General features: G+C 39.3%; 1 non-coding gene across 1 annotated transcript; it reads left to right on the plus strand.

Annotated features, from left to right (window-relative positions):
• The first annotated feature begins 8,766 nt into the window (after window positions 1-8,766).
• On the plus strand, window positions 8,767-8,873 carry LOC136886907 (U6 spliceosomal RNA). Its single transcript, XR_010861871.1, has one exon. It is a non-coding gene; the product is annotated as a U6 spliceosomal RNA (small nuclear RNA).
• The last annotated feature ends 12,775 nt before the right edge of the window (window positions 8,874-21,648 follow it).

The raw sequence follows: 21,648 nt of genomic DNA on the forward strand, positions 1-21,648 counted from the left end.
CCATTTATTACACTCCTGGTATGTTTCCTTTCTCTCTAGGGCATCGCATGTTTCTTCTCTCTTCTCTAAGTCTTCCCTTATCAGATCTAACCACCATATTCTAGGGCATCCAATTGGGCTTCGTCCCGGAACAATCTTTTCTAAATACTTCCTTGGTGTTTGAGTCAGCTGCATGAAATGGCTTCTTAGAGTGATAAGATGGATTGGACAAAAGCAGTAATTGCGCCCATCTGTTAAGTAAAGGAACAGGAAGGATTGCAACAACTGTCTAGGTATCTCATTGATTAGTGTACCAGGCAATATATTCACTGGTATCTTGGAAGGGAGGGTGAGATCAGTGGTTGAGAGGAAGTTGGACAAAAACCAGTGTGGTTTCAGACCACAGAGGGGCTGTCAGGATCAGATTTTCAGTACGCGCCAGGTAACTGAAAAATGCAACGAGAGGAATAGGCAGTTGTGTTTATGTTTCGAAGATCTAGAGAAAGCATATGACAGGGTACCGAGGGGAAAGATGCTCATCATACTGGGGGACTATGGGATGATCAAGGTAGAGAACCTCAAACCTACAATTATTATTAATAGATTTTACCTAAAGCCAAAAAACTAATTGCAGCTCCTATGTGTGAACAATATTACCAGATTCTGGACTAAAAATAACTAGAAATGTATGATATTGTTCCTTTCGTTTTTTTGTTTCAAACACTCAATAGTTACGAGGGCCACTTAAAAAGCCTCAGCGGATGTGGCCCGAGGGGTGCAGTTTGGTCGGTCCTTACATACACAGTCCCCAAATACAAAACACAACAGACTTCTCTCACACAGCATTCAGGAGAATTGATGGTAGAATAAGTTCTTGGTTTGGGGTACTTACAGGAGTTAGACAAGGTTCTAATCTTTTAGCTTTGTTGTTATGTTCAGATTGACCTGCAGGTCTCTTTGTATCTGATCATTCCTAATTCTGTCCTTCCTTGTTTTCTGTACAACTGATCTAAGAAACTTCATTTCAACAGCTTGCAGTTGACTTATTTCTCTTTTATGTATGATGCAACTCTCCAGTGTGTACGTCATGATGGGGAGGAGATAAGTCTTAAACAGGGTCTGTTTAGCCCTCTGAGGAACTCCCTTGTCCCATACTATATTCCGTACGTGAAGGAAGAAGATGGATACTTTTTGCACCCTGTTCAACACTTTGTTCTTGACACTTCCGTCATTTGATATTGTACTCCCGAGATATTTAAAGGTATTGCTCTTGCTCACAGTTAACTTATATTCTTTAAAGGTGGTGTTGCAAAGATCCAGTCTCCTCTGAACATCTCTCTCAGTTTCTCCTCAAACAGCAACATTATCAGCAAAAACAAATGCATTAAGATCTTCCTTATCTATTTCTTTGAGTTCCTTCATAATAGTATCCATGAGTGAAATGAAGAGCAAAGGGGAAAGAGAACTCCCTTGTTGGATCCACTTCTTGTTTTAAACCACTGAGATCTTCCATCTCCTACTTGCACACTACTTTCACAACTATCATACAACATCTGAACTTTCTAAATTAGTGCTTCAGGGATGTTACGTTTTTCTAAACATTCCCATATTTTTCCTCTCTCCACCCTGTCATATACTTTTTTTAAAATCCAAAAACACTATTATCAACTCCTTCCATTTTTTCCAAATTTTTTTTTGCCTGAGTAAAAAATAAGGTCTGTGGTTCCTCTGTTTCTTCTAAATCTATGTTGTTCCTCTTCAAACTGATCTTCCAGTATTTCTCTGTCTCTGTTCTATAATCTTCTCCATTAGGCCTATCTATCTTAAGGCAATGTGACAAAAGGGTGATTGTCTCTATAACTGGTGCACTTCCTTTTTTAAACAATGGTATTATAATGTCTTTTTCTTTTTTCCGTCATCTGGCAACTTGTTCTCTTTCCATATAACACCCAGTGTTTGATGTAGCCATTGTATTCCAGGGATACCAGCTGTCTTAATCACCTCTGCTGTTAGTTCATCTGCTCTGCTGACTTTCAACTTTTCGGTTTTTTTTCAGGGCATTTTCTGTACCTTTCCAAGTAACTGGAGGTTGTTCCTTCTTATTCTTTAGTGACTTTAGTAATTTGTTCTTGTTCACACTCCCCATTCAATAATTTTTCAAAATAACTCTTCATTTCTTCTCTGATTCCTACCAAATCTCTGATAATGATCCCATCCTCAGTTTCAATAACTTTAATTTCTTCTGTTTTTGATGTTTTACTTTCCATTAACATATATAACATTTCCTGAATTCCTTTACTAACTTTCTCAATTCTTTGGGTGAACAGTTCCCACCTCATCTCCTTTTCTTCTTTCACTACTCTCTTTACCTAAAGTTTCTTGTTCCTGTATTCCTGTTCCAGTCTTCATATTTTTTCATTGTCCTTTGGTACAATTCCCTGAGCCTGATTATGATTCTCAACAGCTTTGTTTTTCTTTTCCATGTTACTTTCTTCAATTGTATGCTTTACTTTTTCATTCCACCAACTTGTTTCTTTCTCCTTGACTTTACCTTTTGTTTTACCACATACCTCCATAGCACAATTAACTGCTGTTGTTCTAAATGTATTCCGCTCTTTATCAACACTACCTGTCTCATATTTTGGCAATTTAGTCGCTATCAAATTTTGGAAATCCTTCTTGGTTTCTTCATTTTTCAGTTTCCATACTTTAATCTTTGGCAATCTCTTTAATGCAGGTGTAGCTTTAAGTATGCAATTTAGATCCACTACTATAAAGTCTGTGGTCACTATCCAAGCTTTCACTTGGGATAACTTTTGTATCCCTCACTTTTTCTCCAATTAATTTATCAGTTATCACATAATCAATAACTGTCTTTGATTTCTCATCCCAGCTATACCTGGTAATCTTATAACTATCTCGTTTTCTGAAGAATGTAATTTTTTTAATTACAAGATTGTTTCTCACAGGCAAATTTAGAATATGTTCCCCCTCTACATTTCTTGTTCCATATCCAAAAGTGCCCACCACCAACTCGTACCCAGATCTATTGTCCTCAACTTGGGCATTCAGATCCCCAATTATCATACACTGTCTTCTCATATTTGATCTTCCAAATCATCCAGGAACTCTGTTTTCTCATTATCACTGCATCCTTGCTGAGGGGCATACACTTGGACTATTGTAAAACTATTCTTCCCCAAGTTTACTCTGGCTTCCATTATTCTATCATTTACAAAGGTGGCGTGTGATATCTTTGTGTAGTACTAAACCTACTCCATTTCGTGCATCATTTCTATAACCAATATCAGCATGCCAGTACAGTTTGTAACCTCCTCTTAATAAGTTTTAATTTGTCCCTTTTCAATTTTGTCTCGCTCAATCCCAGTGTATGTATCTTCCTTCCTTCCATCATATCTACAATCTCGTCACTCTTGCCTGTCAGAGTTATCATGTTTATCTCAGTTTGTGTTTGTATTTTAGTCCAGTCCGAGTATTTTGTCTTTGCTTGATATTACTTTCTGTATTCCTAGGATTATTTTCAACTTCTGGAGAGTTGTCATTCATTCCAAGGGTATATGGAGTTTGGCCTAAATTTGGTTTGTTCTTCTATCCGAGGCTCATTCTTAGATTGAAAGCAACAGATAAAAACACTATTCTGCTGACCTGCAAAGCCTAACGGATCAGAGGATTTTCTTCCAGGGTTTACTCCCTTAGCCTTTGAGGATCCCTCCTTTACCCACAAGGCAGTGGGTACCTTCTGTACTATCCCCAGATGGGCGGGTTGCCTCCTCCGCCAGTTCAGCTGTATTGAAAAATTTCATTTTACATTTTTTTTCTGCCGTTAAGGTCTTCATACGTATCCCTGTGCACGAGGCCCATGTTATACTCCCTGGAACTGGGTCCCCAACAGAACTTGACCGCTTACGTAGCTTCGACTGCAGTACCGTTGCCCATCCCTGCGACGTGCCACGCCTGACGGGATTTATCCATGCAAACACACATCATCTCTGATATCTTATGGACCGGGTTAAGGAGGCTGTCTGATGTCGGCTCCATGGCCCATTCTCTGTTTAATACGTATAATTTAATAATAATAATAATAATAATAATAATAATAATAATAATAATAATAATAATAATAATAATAATAATAATAATAATGTAAAGTTTATTTTCATTTTAGATTTAACTTATTTCCTTCACATCTATATATTTCTCTCTGATATTTCTCGTTTCCTTTTAGTACAATTAAAATTAATAAAATTATGTAATGGTTCCATATTTTCAATGCATGTAGACTTAACTGTAAGGTTACATCTCTAGTTGAACATAAAAGGTACAAGTTTCGATCCCAAACTCCAGGTCAACATCAGCCGATCACTTAAAAACAGAAAAACAATGCACAGATACATAACCAGTAATGTAGAAGATATAGTTTTTTCACCAGACTTAAGTTCTTGTGGAGCAGTAAAACACATGTGACTGCAGCACTCTGTTTTAAAAATTTTTAAATCTTGAAGGAAAGAAGAATAAATAGCTCGAGGATGTATGCTTGATGTATGAAGATACAAGTGATTAGTTTTGTAATGCAGAACAGTTGACATTAAAAAGCAAATGTGAAGAGAAATAAGTAAAAAAAGTGCAGTCTTTTAGTAGGTGAACCACTTCCATATCTCTATTGCATAAGATGCATCAATTTCCCCCTATTTATTTGTCTTGTAGTTTTATTCTTATGTGCTCCAATCAGCCACTAAATAATCCCCCTCATTTCCCTGTTGTTATCATTTAAATCCTTATTGTTATATTTTGACTTATTTTACAAAATTCAACCCATGTTCTCTTCCTATTACATTCTGTCCTTATTGTTTGTTTTTGAATGTCTTTCAGTCTTTGGACCACCATTTTACACGATCCCATATCATCCCTTGATAAACTGGGAGCGAATAAACTGAAAGCGGATGGAAACTTTGGAGCAACGAAGAAGTTTACCAGAAGATGGAAAGAATCTCAGAGACCATGAAGGAAAGGAGACTGGAATTTCTCCGACATCTGTACAGAATGAATGCAAACAGACTTACCAAACAGATATTTGATTACTTCTGGAGGAAAAATACCACTACAGCACGGATTAAGGAAACGAAGAAGGATATGGAAAGGTTAAGCATCTCAGAAGTCCAGCTGTTAGAAAGGAATACGTTTAGGAACACAGTGAAGAATTTGGAAGGTGTTCAAGCCGCAGGAAGAACTAAGAAGACTGGAAGAACCTGGAGAGATGAACAACGGAAGCAGGCCAGCGAACACATGGAGGAGTAATGAACACAGAGAAAACTCTGCATGAAGAGAAAGAAATGAAGGTGTACCGTGATCTTCAGTGGTCCATTCGCCTGTAAAATAATAATAATAATAATAATAATAATAATAATAATAATAATAATAATAATAATAATAATAATAATAATAATAATAATAATAATAATAATAATAATAATAATAATAATAATAATAATAATAATAATAATAATAATAATAATAATAATAATAATAATAATAATAATAATAATAATAATAATAATAATAATAATAATAATAATAATAATAATAATAATAATAATAATAATAATAATAATAATAATAATAATAATAATAATAATAATAATAATAATAATAATAATAATAATAATAATAATAATAATAATAATAATAATAATAATAATAATAATAATAATAATAATAATAATAATAATAATAATAATAATAATAATAATAATAATAATAATAATAATAATAATAATAATAATAATAATAATAATAATAATAATAATAATAATAATAATAATAATAATAATAATAATAATAATAATAATAATAATAATAATAATAATAATAATAATAATAATAATAATAATAATAATAATAATAATAATAATAATAATAATAATAATAATAATAATAATAATAATAATAATAATAATAATAATAATAATAATAATAATAATAATAATAATAATAATAATAATTGGAAGATGGTTACTAACTGACCAAGGATACCTATAATAACAAGAGTCTCTGCTTCAAAACTAAAATCAGACACTACAACACCATTAGAGTTGTTAATTAGCTAAGTCTGCGGAGTGATACAGTATAAATCCCGGATTATCTTGGAGACATACGGTACCATAAGCACACAGAAGTTGTTCCTTGTTTACAAATGATAAGAAATGTACAAAACAAATTTATGAAAAGAAAATGATCACACATTAGTCTATATTTTTCAACAAATTAGAGAAAGGTGGGCATTTCAAATTAGAAGTAAAATTAAGTGGAGATGAATAAAATAATCTGTATAGAGTAATAAATAAGTTACAAGATTGTAAGCAACTACAAAAAGTCCTCAACATTGTTGTGAGATGGATAGCTGGCAATGGTAAGGTGATAAACAGTGTTAAAAGTCAGGTTGAGAGTTTCACTAATAGAAAAAGTCCTCTAACGTTTAATTACTGCGTTGATGGGGTTAAAGTTCCTTTTGGGGTGTTAATATGACAAAAGATCTTTATTGGGGTAATAACATAAACAGGATTGTAAATAAAGGGCACAGATCTCTGCACGTGGTTATGAGGGTGTTTAGGGGTTGTAGTAAGGTTGTAAAGGAGAGGGCATACAAGTGTCTGGTAAGACGCCAACTACATACGGTTCCAGTGTATGGTACCCTCACCAGGAATACTTGATTCGAGATTCGAGATCTGGAAAAGATCCAAAGAAAAGCAGCTTGATTTGTTCTGGGTGATTTCCGACAAAAGAGTAGTGTTACGAAAATGTTGCAAACTTTGGGCTGGGAAGACTTGGGAGTAAGGAGACTAGCTGCTCGACTAAGTGGTATGTGATATAGATGTTGATTCCCATAGGGAATCTGAAATATTTGTCCTGAATGAGTAAATTTATAATACCATTACCAAAAACTGATGCCTGCTTGGCCATCATATGCATTGGCACTGCCGGTTGCTCCAAGTAGCTATGCAGTGGCCTCCACAGTATGCACTAGCCATGCGTCTTGGTAGGTGTGCTAGGTACCAACTGATGAGCCCAACCTAGCACACAGGGGCGAAATGCTGACAACCAGGAATGAGTTAGCTGGAAAATTTATAATGTCCAATAACGGACTATTTATATTGGTATTAAGTGGTACGTTCCGAGCTGTGAGTGGGGAGATAGCATGGAATGACATTAGCAGATGAAAAAGTTTAATAATAATAATAATAATGTTATTTATTTTACGTCCCACTAACCACTTGTTAAGGTCTTCGGAGACGCCGAGGTGCCGGAATTTAGTCCCGCAGGAGTTCTTTTACGTGCCAGTAAATCTACCGACACGAGGCTGTCGTATTTGAGCACCTTCAAATACCACCGGACTGAGCCAGGATCGAACCTGCCAAGTTGGGGTTAGAAGGCCAGCGCCTTAACCGTCTGAGCCACTCAGCCCGGCATGAAAAAGTTTGAGCTGTGTTTATAAAAGTAGGAAAGATCATAATTTGAAGATAAAGTTGGAATTCACAAGGACAAATTGGGGCAAATATTTGTTTAAGGGAGGGGAGTTAGGGATTGGAATAATTTACCAAGGGAGATGTTGAATAAATTTCTAAATTCGTTGCAATTATTTAAGAAAAGTAAAAAAGTAAACTAGTGTTATCATCCTGAGGTGATGCAGCTCTTTTCAGGCACACCCCGAATGGAGGTGAGCTGCATGTACCTACCATTTCAACCACATACCAGCCCTCCTCCCATTCTTAAATTTCTGGCAGTACCGGGAATCATACCCGAGCCTCCGAGGACGGCAGCTAATAACACCAACCATTACGCTACAGAGGTGGACTATTTAAGAAAAGACTAGGAAAACAACAGGTATGGAATCTGCCACCTGGGTGATTGCACTAAATGCAAATCAGTGGTGATTGACTGATTGATTGATCCGACGGACGAATCACCATCAATAGCGTCATATGCCCTCACTCCATATGAAGACTGCTGAGAGGTTTGGAAATTAATCCAGGCTTTTGGCACTCAATCTACTGATTGGAAATTGTAAAGGCCCACCACCACCTCTCCTACCCTGCCGGCCAACATTCTGAAGGTGAAGTTTCTTTTTCTATCAATGGGACTCGGTTCGAGTGTCAGACAAAATAGACTTGATGCCTTAACGATCCTAGCTATCAGGGGGCTCTCTTCGCTGTAGTAGTGCAGTGAATAATTTACCCAGTGTCCTTCCCACTGAAACATGTTTCGATTTTCCCTCTTCCAGAGTCATGTCTGTGTTCCTTACATACCAACATTGAGCCTGTTCCCAATAGCTTTGAGGATAGAATATCTAGAGCTCGTAAGTGCCCTAATTTTCGTACGGCTATTACTGTCACATCGAAAGGTTCTTCCCACAGATAGATTTTTAAAGCTACACCACATCGAGTTACACTGGGCCTGCGGACTTGCAGGAAAACCGTAAAGTTGGCTTTCATGAATACACCAAAGTCACATGATCATGACGTCCATGGCGAAGTATAACTTTCTGCAAAACGTCGCTACTTTAACTCCGTCAAACAATTGAATTTGCAATTTATAATAAGATAGTTAATTAAAATATTATAGAGAATAATTATTCTCGCCAACACATTTGATACTAATGTAAGAATAGGCAAACAGGAAAAGACTAATGGCTAACGAATATACGTGTAATCCATATGTATTAGTCACTCGCTGTTAGTAAGTATATATACAAGTTTGAAGAAACGTGCTGCTGTACTCGCTTCGGCGGTACATATACTAAAATTGGAACGATACAGAGAAGATTAGCATGGCCCCTGCGCAAGGATGACACGCAAAATCGTGAAGCGTTCCACATTTTTTCGCTTGGTAAAATGAACTTTGATGATGATGCTTGTTGTTTAAAGGGCCTAACATCTAAGGTCATCGGCCCTAAATAAACTTTGCCTTTGCTCTTAATACTGGTAGATAATTTTCAGGAATATGTTTTTTGTCGCAAGTGCGTATGTTTTTTACGAGTTGATATGAGATTCGTCCCTGCTCTGGCAAACTAACGAATCTGCAAATTGGCAAAACATTAGGAGAGTTGAAAGAAGTTGTGATTACTCATGTCAAATCAATTTTGATATTTAATGATTGGTTTCATGTGTTAGACATACAGAACGAGCTGCAAATGTGATAAATTTTTAGAGGGTTAGACATTATATAAATAATAAAATCTAGACCAAAACTTCACAACTACACTTTCCCTAGTATGTCACTTTCGCTAGTTTGCCGTTGTGGGGACGATATGGAAAAAATCAACGGAAAGCAGCACGATTTGTTTTGGGTGATTTCCGACAAGGGAATAGTGTTATCAAAACGTTGCAAACTTTGGGCTGGAAAGACTTGAGAGTAAAGAGACGAGATGCTCGGCTGTGTGGTATGTTTCGAGCTGTCAGTAGAGAGGTGGAATGACGTAAAAACTTGAGCAGAAAGATCATATTGTGAAGATAAAATTGGAATTCAAAAGGACAAATTGGGGCAAATATTCGTTTATAGGACGAGGAGTGAGCGATTGGAATAAATTCTTTCTTAATCCGTGTACTCTCCACGGGACAGTGCCGTGGAGCGTGAGACATTGGGTCGGGGGATACGACTGGGAAGGAGGACCAGTACCTCACCCAGATGGCCTCACCTGCTGTGCTGAGCAGGGGCCTTGCGGGGGGATGCGAAGATTGGAAGGGATAGACAAGGAAGAGGAAAGGAAGCGGCCGTGACCTTAAGTACCATCTCAGCATATGCCTGGAGGAGAAGTGGGAAACCACGGAAATCAACTTTGAGGATGGCTGAGGTGTGAATCGAACCCAACTCTACTCACTTGACCTCCCGAGGCTGAGTGGACCCCGTTCCGCTTTTCAAATTTCGTGGCAGAGTTGGGAATCGGGTGGCAGCTAATCATGGTAACCACTACACCACAGAGGCGGACTATTTATTTATTTATTTATTTATTTATTTATTTATTTATTTATTTATTTATTTATTTATTTATTTATTTATTTATTCTTCTTCTTCTTAATCTGCTTACCCTCCAGGGTCGGATTTTCCCTCGGACTCAGCGAGGAATCCCGCCTCTACCGCCTCAAGGGCAGTGTCCTGGAACGTGAGACATTGGGGAGGATGACCAGTACCTCGCCCAGGCGGCCTCACCTGCTATGCTGAAAAGGGGCCATGTGGGAGGTTTGGCAAGATTGGAAGGGATAGACAAAGAAGAGGGAAGGAAGCGGCCGTGGCCGAACGTTAGGTACCATTCCAGCATTTGCCGGGAGGAGAAGTGGGAAACCACGGAAAACCACTTCCAGGATGGCTGAAGTGGGAATCGAACCCACCTCTTCTCAGTTGACCTCGCGAGGCTGAGTGGACACCGTTCCAGCCCTCGTACCACTTTTCAAATTTCGTGGCAGAGCCGGGAATCGAACCCGAGCGTCCGGGGGTAAAAAATGAAATGGCGTATGGCTTTTAGTGCCGGGAGATCCCAGGAGGGGTACGTCTCGCCAGGTGCAGGTCTTTTTGATTTGACTCCCGTAGGCGACCTGCGCGTCGTGATGAGGATGAAATGATGATGAAGACAACACATACATCCAGCCCCCGTGCCATGGAAATTAACCAATGATGATTAAAATTCCCGACCCTGCCGGGAATCGAACCCGGGACCCCTGTGACCAAAGACCAGCACACCAACCATTTAGCCATGGAGCCGGACGCCTCCGAGGGTGGCAGCTAATCACACTAACCACTACACCACAGAGGCGGGCAACATTATTATTATTATTATTATTATTATTATTATTATTATTATTATTATTATTATTATTATTATTATTATTATTATTATTATTATTATTAACTGCTGATGGTTAGAGCCCTGCGCGGATATACGAACTATTATCCTCATCCGCATTTCCTTCATCCGAAAATGATTATCCACCGATATTGTAAATAGTTAACTATATTACACCCAAGGTATTGAAATCGATAGATCTGTTAACATAATACAATAGGCTTTATACCCGGTAACTGTCCCCTACAGACACAGGTTTTAATGTTATTTGCTTTATGTCCCACTAATTACATTTTTACGGTTTTCGGAGACGCCGAGTTGCCGGAATTCTGTCCCGCACGAGTTATTTTACGTGCTAGTAAATCTGTTGATATCAGGCTGACGTATTTGAGCACCACCCGACTGAGCCAGGATCGAACCTGCCAAGTTGGGATCGGAAGGCCAGCGCCTCAGCCGTCTGAGCGACTCAGCTCGGCAGTCAAAGATTTATGAGGAATTTTCTCTTGCGACAGCTATCGACATATTGTGATACTGAGCGGTTCCCTTTCGAAACCTTTGTTCCTTCCTTCCACTAATTGCGGGCAAGGGCCAGTTAGGCTTAGATCAGATTTACCGCTTTATGGTCGCAAGCCTCTTTATATATCACCATTGTCCCAGTGGTGGTGGTAATGATTATTGTTTCAAGAGGAAGTACAACTAGGCAATCATCGTCTGAAATGGTGTATGGGTTTTAGTGCCGGGGGTGTCCGAGGATATGTTCGGCTCGCCAAGAGCAGGTCTTTTGATTTGACGCCCGTAGGCGACCTGTGCGTCTCGATGAGGATGAAATGATGATGACGAAGACGACGCATACACTCAGCCCCCTTGCCAGCGAACTTAACAAATGATGGTTAAAATTCCCGACCCTGCCGGGAATCGAATTCGGGACCCCAGTGACCCAAGGGCAGTACGCTATATAACACTAATCAGAGAGAAAAAATGGAAGGGATTCGGCACTTCGAAAAATGAAGATGTCGGCCAAAGGAAGACAAGGGCCACGAAGGGTGTGAAAATGAAGGACTCTCTAGGCCTCGTCGTGGTCGAAAAAGAACAAGAGTTGGCCAAGGGAGATCGGATAAAATAGATGAAAGTGAGGAGCCTGGCTCAAGTCAGTGAAAGCAATGGTAGGACTCATCTAAGGGCACCGTGACGAACAGGCAATAGAGATTCCACCATCCCATTCATTTATAGTGCGTCTCTCCCTTATAAGACAGAGCGCCTTAAATGGGGTGCAATGATGCCAGATCACAAAGAGGTTATTTTGTTTCTTATAGTGTACAGTATATATTATATCCAATTGCAATTTGTTTCAACAACTGATTTCCTGTTGATAAGATGAGGTTTCTAGTTTTTATGATTGATCCTCCATTTTGGATGCTAGTTACTCAATGCGTATAAAACCTGAAGATGGTTTTCCGTGGTTTCCCATTTTCACACCAGGCAAATGCTGGAGCTTTACCTTAATTAAGGCCACGGCCGCTTCCTTCCCATTCCTAGGCCTTTCCTGTCGCATCGTCACCATAAGACCTATCTGTGTCGGTGCGACGTAAAGCAAATAGCAACGTGTATAAAAGGTGATTTTTCCCGGCTACTGGATCCCTTAAGAAACTAAGGAAAAATTTTAAATTACACGAATAATTGTAAAGAATTTGGAAATGTATCGAAGTAGTATAATTGGATGGTTCGGGCGCCTCCTCCTCCTCCTCCTTCCGCGGGAAATCTGAATTTTGGCGGGAAATTTGAATTTTGGCGCGAGATTTGAATTTGTAAACAAAGCCACGTGCTTTTTGACAGCTGTCATCGACAACAACGCATCGCTAACCTCACTGCTGCTATCTTGACGGGCCTAAACCTCAGTGGTACCAACTTAACCTCACTAGCGCGAGATTTGAATTGGGAAACAAATCCACGTGCTTTTTGACAGACAACAACGCATCGCTAACCTCAGTACTGCCATCTTGACGGGCCTAAACCTCAGTAGAACCAACTTAACCTCACAAGCGCGAGATTTGAATTTGTAAACAAATCCACGTGTTTTTTGACAGCCACGTGCTTTTTGACAGACAACAACGCATCGCTAACCTCAGTACTGCCATCTTGACGGGCCTAAACCTCAGTAGTACCAACTTAACCTAACTAGCGCGAGATAAACAAATCCACGTGCTTTTTTGACAGCTGTCATACGCCATCTTTAAACTACAGAGCACCGTGCTGCCCTCTTTATCGCAGTAGCTGCAAATTCGTCACCTGTCATCGGCAGTGCTGCCATCTTGGCGGGCCTGAACCTCAGTGCTACCAACTTAACCTCACTAGCGCGAGATAAACAAATCCACGTGCAGCTGGCATCCACCATCTTTAATCTATAGAACACAGTGCTGCCCTCTTTAGCTAGATACCTGTGGTGGCAGGCAATTCTACGTGACAACAGCCATCTTTGAGCACCGTGCTGCCCTCTATGTGGTGGCGTCAAATTCTGCATGCTCTTGTTTGGAAACAAACCCACGCGCTTTTTTTGACAGCCATCATCCGCCATCTTTAAGCAACAGAGTACAGTGCTGCCCTCTTTAGTTGAAATGTGGTGGCGGCAAATTCCACGTGCTCTTGTTTGGAAACAAAGCCACATGCTTTTTTGACAGCTGTCACCCGCCATCTTTAACCAACAGAGCACTATGCTGCTATCATGCGGGCAATTTCGTTAGCTGTCATCCGCCATCTTTAATGAACAGAGCACCGTGCTGCCTTCATGCGGGGCAATTTCGTTAGCTGTCATCCGCCATCTTTAATGAACAGAGCACCGTGCTGCCCTCATGCGGGGCAATTTCGTTAGCTGTCATCCGCCATCTTTAATGAACAGAGCACCGTGCTGCCCTCATGCGGGGCAATTTCGTTAGCTGTCATCCGCCATCTTTAATGAACAGAGCACCGTGCTGCCATCTTTGTGTTGGCATCTTTATTCTTTGACATGTGGTGGCGGCAAATTCTACATCCACAATCTGAGAGCACCGTGACGTACTCTTCGTTGTGGCGGACAATTTAAAAAGAACATGTCAAGGAATACCTTTGTTCTAAAAGAAAACAAAACTACGGTTCTGAACGGCTTGCGTAAGATAGCGATTGTTATAACCTCCTTTTCCCTGATCTGTAAAGGCATAGCTTTATCGAATACTTGAAGATTATATTACAAAATAAGTGATTAAGAATATAATCGATACAACATATGATCAGAACATTGAATGATGTGTTTGGGGTGCACCTTCGTTCTAAGAGAATCGAACCCGAGACTGCTGGGTGAGAGGCAAGCACACTAAACCAAACCGTAGGAGCCGGCAATTCTCTTTCTATATAATAATTTCGTGTGGCTATTTCTAGTCAAGTGCAGTCTAAAAATAAATCCTAGTCTTGTTGCATCAGGACGGGTAACTGGCTAAATCCTGGTCTTTCAGCGTCAGGAAGGGCAACCGGCCGTAAAACAGATTCTTGATATTTAAACTCTTGCGTCAGGAGGGGGCACTCGGCTGTAAAACATATTTTTAATCCCAAGAGAATCGAACCCGAGACTGCCGGGTGAGAGGTAAGCATACTAAACTAAACCGTAAGAGCCGGTAATTCTCTTTCTATATAATAATTTCGTGTAGCTATTTCTAGACAAGTGCAGTCTAAAAATAAATCCTAGTCTTGTTACATCAGGAAGGGTAACTGGCTAAATCCTGGTCTTTCAGCGTCAGGAAGGGCAACCAGCCGTAAAACAGATTCTTGCGATTTAAAATCTCATGTTAGGAAGGGGCACTCGGCTGTAAAACATATTTTAATTCCAAGAGAATCGAACCCGAGACTGCCGGGTGAGAGGCAAGCACACTAAACCAAACTGTAGGAGCCGGCAATTCTCTTTCTATACAATAATTTCGTGTAGTTATTTCTAGCCAAGTGCAGTCTAAAAAAATAAATCCTAGTCTTGTTACATCAGGAAGGGTAACTGGCTAAATCCTGGTCTTTCAGCGCTAGGATGAGCATCTAGCGGTAAAACAATAGTTCAAGAAACTGTGATTTAAATTTCTAGCTGTAAAAAAACAGATTCTTGCGTCAGGAAGGGCATCTGGCCGTAAAATAGGTTCTTACAATTTAAAATCTCATGTAAAAACAGGAGGAGAGCAGCAGCTAGCTGCTTCCTAGTGCATTTCAGGTGTTATGCCTTACGAGTAGCTACGTACTAGCACCGGATTTAGAATAAGCAGACTCTAGAACGAGAAAAAAAATATCTGGGATGTTTTTGAAGCATGCCTACACACGCGCGCGCAAGCTGCATCCGGCTAGCCAGCTCCTACCTGGAATGTGTTTGCCTCAGCAGAGTACGAAGTCCACTGCACGCGTACAGTTCGCATTAAAATTATTAGCAGCTTCTCGAGCTGAGCTCAAACCTTCCCGTTTAATCGTAGTACAAATACGTCTGCTTGTAGAACTTGTATATTTCGGTACCTCAGCGTTTCGTGTTGTTGCTAACAGGTGGGGGGTACTGTGGATGTAGGCTTAGTTTAGTGAAACTCACGACAATGTCTGACCTCTGTAGGTTGAAACTTGGTTTCTTCCGAACATTGCAACTTTAGTTTATTGATAAATAGTTGTTCTCTTCAATCCTCATGCTATAGAAGAGGTCAATCTTATAATTTCAAACTTACAACCATGTCCGACTTCTATAGGTTGAAACTGGGTTTCTTCCGAACATCGTAACATTTAGCTAATTTTTATTGATGAATAGTTGTTCTCTTCAATCCGCATGCTGTAGGAGAGGAAACTCACAACTATGTCCGTCCTCTATAGGTTAAAACTTGGTTTCTTCTAAACATCGCAACTCTAGGCTAGCTGACTCGCGCTTTGGTTTTTTAGCACTCTAGGATTAGAAGGTGTAGACATGGTAGAGGTTAATCTTGTAATTTCAAACTTACAACCATGTCCGACTTCTATAGGTTGAAACTGGGTTTCTTCCGAACATCGTAACATTTAGCTAATTTCTATTGATGCATAGTTGTTCTCTTCAATCCGCACGCTGTAGGAGAGGAAACTCACAACTATGTCCGTCCTCTGTAGGTTAAAACTTGGTTTCTTCTAAACATCGCAACTCTAGGCTAGCTGACTCGCGCTTTGGTTTTTTAGCACTCTAGGATTAGAAGGTGCAGACATAGTAGAGGTTAATCTTGTGACTTCAAACTTACAACCATGTCTGACCTCTATATGCTGAAACTTAGTTTTTTCCCTAAACATTGCAATCGCGCGCTAACTTTCTAAGGCTCGATCCGCTGCAGAACTCTTAAATTCTGACACCTCGGCATCAACAGCAGGTTCGATCCCGGCTTAAATACGTCAGCCTGCAGAACTCAGCGTAAGACCCTCAGGAGAGCTCTTGTTGCATAAACATTTCGTTCCGACTGTACTGCAAACGTCTGCAATTCTTGATATCCGCTTGGTAACAAGCAGCATATTTACCCGCTGCAGTCTGCGTGAAGCGCTCACAGTTCTTTGTGTGTGTTTATTACGTGCACATCTCCCGTCTAAGTACTGTCTGCTGTGAATATTATTCTTCAGCCTTCAACTTAAGGTAAGCCTGAACTGTTAGTTACTGTTTGCAAAGCAACTTCTACGCTAGGTAATAAACATCTACATTCATATATATTTTCTTTTCTTTTTTAGGTACAACTAGAATATTATCATTCGAGTTACAGACTTGAAAGTACGCATTTTATTCATCTGAGTAACAGTCTGCAGCACGTGCATTTTTAAGGTATGTTTCGAACTTTGAGTTGTAAAGATAGCTAGGCTAGCTGACGTACCCTACACTACATTCATATATGTTCCTTCTTTTTTAGGTACGACCAGAATATTATCATTCGTGTTTCAGGCTTAAACGCACGCATTTTATTCATCCGAGTAACAGTTAGCAGCGCGAAGATTTTAAGGTATGTCCGACCTCTATACGTTGAAACTTGGTTTCTTCCGAACATTACAACTTTAGTCTAATCATAAATAGTTGTTCTCTTCAATCCTCATGCTGTAGAAGATGTTAATCTTATAATTTCAAACTCACAGCAATATCCGACCTCAATAGGTTGAAACTTGGTTTCTTCCGAACATCGTAACTTTAGTCTATTGTAAATAGTTGTTCTCTTCAGTCCTCATGCGATAGACGAGGTTAATCTTATAATTTCAAACTCACAGCAATGTCTGACCTCTATAGGTTGAAACTTGGTTTCTTCTGAACATCGTAACTTTAGTCTATTGATAAATAGTTATTTTCTTTAATCTGCATGTCATAGAAGATGTTAATCTTATAATTTCAAACTCACAGCAATGTCTGACCTGTACAGGTTCAAACTTGGTTTCTTCCGAACATCGTAACTTTAGTCTATTGATAAATAGTTGTTCTCTTCAATCCTCATGCTATAGACGAGGTTAATCTTATAATTTCAAACTTACAGCAATGTCTAACCTCTATACGTTGAAACTTGGTTTCTTCCGAACATCGTAACATTAGTCTAATGATAAATAGTTATTTTCTTTAATCTGCATGTCATAGAAGATGTTAATCTTATAATTTCAAACTCACAGCAATGTCTGACCTGTACAGGTTCAAACTTGGTTTCTTCCGAACATAGCAACTTTAGTCTATTGATAAATAGTTGTTCTCTTCAATGTTTTATGCTGTAGAAGACGTTAATCTTATAATTTCAAACTCACAGCAATGTCTGACCTGTACAGGTTGAAACTTGGTTTCTTCCGAACATAGCAACTTTAGTCTATTGATAAATAGTTGTTCTCTTCAATCTTTCATGCTGTAGAAGAGGTTAATCTTATAATTTCAAACTCACAGCCATGTCCGACCTCTATAGGTTGAAACTTGGTTTCTTCTGAACATCGTAACTTTAGTCTATTGATAAATAGTTGTTCTCTTTAATCCACATGCTGTAAAAGAGGTTAATCTTATAATTTCAAACTCACAGCAATGTCCGACCTCTATGCGTTGAAACTTGGATTCTTCCGAACATCACAACTTTAGTCTAATGATAAATAGTTGTTCCCTTCAATCCTCATGCTGTAGAAGAGGTTAATCTTATAATTTCAAACTCACAGCCATGTCCGACCTCTATAGGTTGAAACTTGGTTTCTTCCGAACATCACAACTTTAGTTTTGCTATTTGTTTTACGTCGCACCGACACAGATAGGTCTTTTGGCGACGATGGGATAGGAAAGGCCTAGGAAGTGGAAGGAAGCGGCCGTGGCCTTAATTAAGGTACAGCCCCGGCATTTGCCTGGTGTGAAAATGGGAAACCACGGAAAACCATTTTCAGGGCTGCCGACAGTGGGGCTCGAACCCACTATCTCCCGATTATTGGATACTGGCCGCAATTAAGCGACTGCAGCTATCGTGCTCGGTAACAACTTTAGTCTAATGATAAATAGTTATTCTCTTCAGTCAGCATGCTGTATATTATAGAAGAGGTTAATCTTATAATTTCAAACTTTCAGCAATGTATGACTTCTATAGGTTGAAACTTGGGTTTTTTTTCGAACATCGTAACTTTCGCCTAATCTCTATTGGTTGTTCTCTTTTCAGATGTTCCCCTGCTGTGAGGAATGCAATGTAGCGTTTACAAGGCGAGATAACTTCATGCGCCATATGAAATCAAAACATCTGTTTTATGTAAAGTTTGTAGTGTGTATTTCGCTAACGTAGAGCGATACGAGGCTCACTTAGTAGAAGCGCATCAGGTATCTACTTGCCCTCAGGTAATAGGAGAAAAGCGTAAAAAAACGGATGTAGCTGTAGAAAGTACTAGTAGTAAAAACCTAGAAAAAATCATGAACTTCAAACTATTCACTGCGAGCACTGTAACACTGATGTACCATCTTCACATTTTCAGGGACACTTACGGAGTAATGCGCATAAAAATAATGCGTGTAGAAGTGGTAGTAACGCAAACATCGAGGAAATTAATACAGCATTTAAAAGTAGGATTTCTAGTTACAGAATTCGCACCAGTCAAAAGTTTCAGAGCACTTCAAACTTTTTAAATTGTGTTCAAGCGGATGTACAACAGCTTCTTGCTAAATCTTTGTCCAATCATAATTTATTTAAAGTTAATTTTGAACTTTTCGCCTTGTACATTAAAAGCACGGACGAATCCGAAATAACGGACATTAAATCATTTAATACGAAGAATTTTGTCATAAGTGAGTCGACTAATTTTGGTGATGTACTTAGGGATGTCTCTAACATTATTTCAACTAAGAGCGAGGAATTTCAGGAAAAGTAATCAGGGTGGGCTTTAGTTGAAATAATGTATCTAGAAGTTAACATCAATAAGTACAATCCCATGCGAGGTTCATCGTACATCGAGCTGCCGACATGGATTCAGCGAAAAGAAGCTGTTGTAAACATCCAAAACAATGACGAGGCATGTTTTGCACGGGCGGTGATGTCGGCTTTAAATCCTGTGAAACGGAATGTAGCGAATAGAACATCATCGTATCCACACTATTCAACGCAGCTATATTTCGATAGTATAGAATTTCCTGTGCAGTTAAAGGATATTAAGCGCTTTGAGGAACTAAATAACATTAGCATTAATGTGTATGGTGTAGAGAAAAAGTCTGTAGTAGGTCTTCTTTATTATACATGTCATAAGAAGAGTACTCATGTTAACTTACTCTATATCGAAAACAGTGAGAATAGCCACTTTTGCTGGATTAAAAATCTAAGTAGACTTGGTAGTCAGTTGTCAAACAGGTGTAACAAAAAGTGGCTATGTGATGGATGCTTGCAGTATTTTAGAACTGAAGATCAGTTAACGAAGCATTCCAAGAATGACTGCAATCATGTACGTACAGAGATACCTACTACAGGCAATAATGTTTTAAAATTTACAAATTTTCACAAGCAGATGTGGGTACCTTTCGTGATTTATGCAGACTTTGAAGCCATCCTCACGCCATGCAACACATGCTCACCTAATCCTGACAACTCTTTCACCGAGCTCGATAGCTGCAGTCGCTTAAGTGCGGCCAGTATCCAGTAATCGGGAGATAGTGGGTTCGAACCCCACTGTCGGCGGCCCTGAATATGGTTTTCCGTGGTTTCCCATTTTCACACCAGGCAAATGCTGGGGCTGTACATTAATTAAGGCCACGGCCGCTTCCTTCCCATTCCTAGGCCTATCCTATCCCATCGTCGCCATAAGACCTATCTGTGTCGATGCGACGTAAAACAAATAGCAAAAAAAAAAACCTCTTTCACTAATACTACGCACATGCATGTCCCGTATAGCTTCGCGTATTACATCAAGTGCAGTTATGATAGTACGCTTAACAAGTTAGAGCTGTATCGAGGACCTGATGCTGCTAAAGTATTTTTAGAAAGACTTGACAGTGATGCAGTTCGTCTTGGTCATATTCTAAATAGTAATATTCCTATGAAGCCACTCACCGAAATTCAGTTAAATGATCATGAACGTGCTACAAAATGTGGCATTTGTGATGGGGAATTTTCCGAAAATGACCCTAAAGTCTTTGATCATGATCATTTAACTGGTTTCTACAGATGTGCCGCTCATAATAGCTGTAATCTTAAGTACAGAGTTCCTAAATTTATCCCTGTAATTTTTCATAACTTATCTGGTTACGACTCACATTTCATCATTTCACAATTCGGAGCTTCAGATGAAAAAGTAGATATACTCCCTCAGAATAAAGAGCGGTACATTGCGTTTGCAAAGTCTGTAAAAGTAGATGCGGAGCATTCTATAAAACTGAGATTCCTTGACTCGTTTCGCTTTATGGCGAGTAGCCTCGATAAACTATCTAGTCAATTACAGCCAGAACAATTTACGGAAATTCGACGCGTTTTTCCTGAAGAAGCGCAGTTTAATTTACTTCGCCGTAAGGGTGATTTTTGTTATGAATATTTTGACTGCTTAGAACGCCTCGAAGAACGTGCCTTACCATCGAAACAATCCTTTTACAGCTCGCTGAATTCAGCAGATATTAGTGATGATGACTATTTACATGCACAACATATCTGGGAGCAGTTCCACATTCAAACGCTGGGTGAATACTCCGACTTATATTTAAAGACGGATGTACTTTTGTTAGCTGATGTTTTTGAAAATTTTCGCTGTGTTTGCAAGAAAACCTACAGCCTTGACCCATGTCAGTATTTTACTGCGCCTGGGTTAAGTTGGGATGCCATGTTAAAATACACGCAGGTGAATTTTGAACTGCTAACTGATATTGATATGGTGCACTTTATAAAATCGTCTATTCGAGGCGGTCTAAGTCAGTGCAGCGGGCGGTATTCTAAAGCAAATAATAAGTACATGCCGAGTTTCGATTCTAGTCAGGAATCTCAGTATATTGTTTATCTCGATGCTAATAATCAGTATGGGTGGGCAATGAGTCAGCATCTACCGGTGAGTGGTTTCCGCTGGCTAACGCAGTGCGAAATTGATGCTTTACAGCTGCACGCCCTAGGCGATGAAGCTGATAAAGGCTATTTCCTCGAAGTTGACTTACAGTATCCTAAAGAGTTACACACTTCTCATAATGACTTACCGTTCTGCCCTGAAAATGTGAAGTCCCCGTACATCGCATCAACGACGAAAATTCTAATTGCTAATTTGTGTGATAAATCTAAGTATATCATTCATTACCGAAATTTAAAACAGTGTTTGCAGCATGGTTTGAAGTTATCCAGAATTCATCGCGTACTAGAATGTAATCAGTCACCGTGGCT

The sequence above is a fragment of the Anabrus simplex genome, chromosome X (assembly GCF_040414725.1).
Source record: "Anabrus simplex isolate iqAnaSimp1 chromosome X, ASM4041472v1, whole genome shotgun sequence".
In the NCBI taxonomy this organism is placed as follows: Eukaryota; Metazoa; Arthropoda; class Insecta; order Orthoptera; family Tettigoniidae; genus Anabrus; species Anabrus simplex.